Below are 2956 nucleotides of genomic sequence, written 5' to 3' on the forward strand. Positions count from 1 at the left end.
ACAATAGGTGCAGGAGGAGGCCATTCGGCCCTTCGAGCTATCATTAAGAGCTCTATCTAGCTCTCTCTTGAAAGCATCCAGAGAATTGGCCTCCACTGCCTTCTGTGGCAGAGAATTCCACTGATTTACAACTCTCTGAGTGAAAAAGTTTTCCCACACTAGGGACAATTTTACATCGACACCAAACCAATTAACCTACATGCCTGTATTGTCTTTGGAGTGTGGGAGGAAACCGAAAATGTTGGAGAAAACCCAGGCGGTCACGGGGAGAACGTGCAAACTCCGTACAGACAGGGCCCGCAGTCGGGATTGGAACCCGGGTCATACAAACGCTGTATGGCAGCAACGCTACCGCTAGCACCACCGTGGCCGCCCATGGAGTTACTCCAGCACTTGCGTGTTCATCGGATTCTCAGGAGCAGATTTGAGATTCTGAAAGGATTTGCCCCCAGACAAAACAAATCTCAAACAGCGAAAAGTAAACTTTAATCCCGTGTCGCTGTCTGCTGGTGCCAATGATTACACCCGTGTTTGGAGAGGCAAACAGTGCTGGTGGAGTTAGGGTTCGGCGGCCTCCAGCTGGGATCGACCTTGAAGACTCCGGTCGCAGGGCCTGGACTTACCATCTCGAAGGTTTCGGCCGTGGGCCCTGCAGACCGCAACATCGGGAGTTCGCAGGTCCCTGGCTGGCGACCGGCTTTCGGGAGCTCCAGCCGGAGCAGCTTCGACTGCCCCGAAGCGCGAGTTTTGATTGACCCGCTCGCAGGCCCCTCATCGCCCTGCGTGGCCTGGCCGCAGCACTTTCCATTGCCCGGTGGGGGCTTAGGACCTTCATCGGCCTGCTCGGCTCGGCTCGGCCCTGGGACTTTCCATCGCCCGGTGGGGGCTTCAAAAGTTTGGAGCCTCGATCACCTCGAGGCACCACGGGAGAAGAATGAGGAGGAGATAAGACTTTTCTTTGCCTTCCATCACAGTGAGGGTGTGCCTGGAGCAATCACTATGATGGTTGTTTGTGTTAAAAATTGTAATTGTGTGTCTTGTGTTCTTTATTGTCTACTGCCGGACCCTGACGTGAGAGGACGCTGGCGCTATTTGTTCGCCGCTTCTCCGTCAGGACAGTTCGTCTGTTTGTTTTTATGTCTTGACTGTATTGTAAAGCATCTTTGAGCATTTGGAAAAGCGCTATAAAAAATAAATGCTTATTATTATTATTATTATTATTATTATTATTATTATAATTATTATAATAATAATTATTATTATTATTATTATTATTATTAATATTATTAATATTATTATTATAATTATTATAATTATTATTATTATTATTATTATTATTATTATTATTATTATTATTATTATTATTATTATTATTATTATTATTATTATTATTATTATTATTATAATTATTATAATTATTATTATAACAATTATTATTATTATTATTATTATTATTATTATTATTATTATTATTATTATTATTATTATTATTATTATTATCTCTATTAACATAGAAACATAGAAACATAGAAAATAGGTGCAGGAGTAGGCCATTCGGCCCTTCGAACCTGCTGATCATGGCTGATCATCCAACTCAGTATCCCGTACCTGCCTTCTCTCCATACCCCCTGATCCCTTTAGCCACAAGGGCCACATCTAACTCCCTCTTAAATATAGCCAATGAACTGGCCTCAACTACCTTCTGAGGCAGAGAATTCCACAATCTGGTGGAAGGGATGTCACCAAAAGGGGGGGCCACATGAATGTTTCGTTTAAAGATCGACGTGCGAACACCACTGGGACAATTTACAAGTCTGACAAAGACAACTGGCCTGTAATCCTGCACGTCTCTGTAGTGTGGGCGGAAAACCGGAGCACCCGGGGAAACTCTCCCCGCGCGCGTCACGTGGAGTGCGTGCAAACTCCGTGCGGACGGCACCCGCGGTCAGGATTGAACCCGGGTCTCCGGCGCTGTGAGGCAGCAACTCTACCGCTGCGCCACCGTGCCGGACGCTTCTGCACCATCCCTAAAGCCTCCACATTCTTCCTGTATCCCAGGAGCAAAGAGGTCCTTCTGCAGTTGTACAGGGCCCTAGTGAGACTGCACCTGGAGTACTGTGTGCGTTTTGATCTCCAAATCTGAGAAAGGATATTCTTGCTATTGAGTGCATGCAGCGTAGGTTCACTAGGTTAATTCCCGGAATGGCGGGACTGTCATATGTTGAAAGACTGGAGCGACTAGGCTTGTAGACACTGGAATTTAGAAGGATGAGAGGGGATCTTATCGAAACGTTTAAGATTATTAAGGGGTTGGACACGTTAGAGGCGGGAAACATGTTCCCAATGTTGGGGGAGTCCAGAACCAGGGGCCACAGTTTAAGAATAAGGGGTAGGCCATTTAGAGCGGAGATGAGGAGAAACTTTTTCAGTCAGAGAGTTGTAAATCTGTGGAATTCTCTGCCTCAGAAGGCAGTGGAGGCCAATTCTCTGAATGCAATCAAGAGAGAGCTAGATAGAGCTCTTAAGGATAGCAGAGTCAGGGGGTATGGGGAGAAGGCAGGAACGGGGCACTGATTGAGAATGATCAGCCATGATCACATTGAATGGCAGTGCTGGCTCGAAGGGCCGAATGGCCTCCTCCTGCACCTATTGTCTATTGTCGATGACAATAAAGATATATTGTATTGCATTGTATATTGTATTGTATTGTATTGTATTGTATTGTATTGTTTTGTAAATTACTTTTGGTTTAAAAAGCAAATCCAGCGCCTTGGCGTTGGCTGCGCCGAGCTTCAGTGCGTCCCTCAGCACGTACTCCCGCAGTCCGCAGCGGGCCCAGTCAACAACATTCCCCGACGGACATCTCGCTGTGCGTCATGTGTGGAGTAACTGACCTGTTGTCATCCAGGGTAGGCGTCGCTGGCAGCAACCCATTCACAGGTCGGAGTCCAACGAA

Source organism: Rhinoraja longicauda, chromosome 19, assembly GCF_053455715.1.
Source record: "Rhinoraja longicauda isolate Sanriku21f chromosome 19, sRhiLon1.1, whole genome shotgun sequence".
Lineage (NCBI taxonomy): Eukaryota > Metazoa > Chordata > Chondrichthyes > Rajiformes > Arhynchobatidae > Rhinoraja > Rhinoraja longicauda.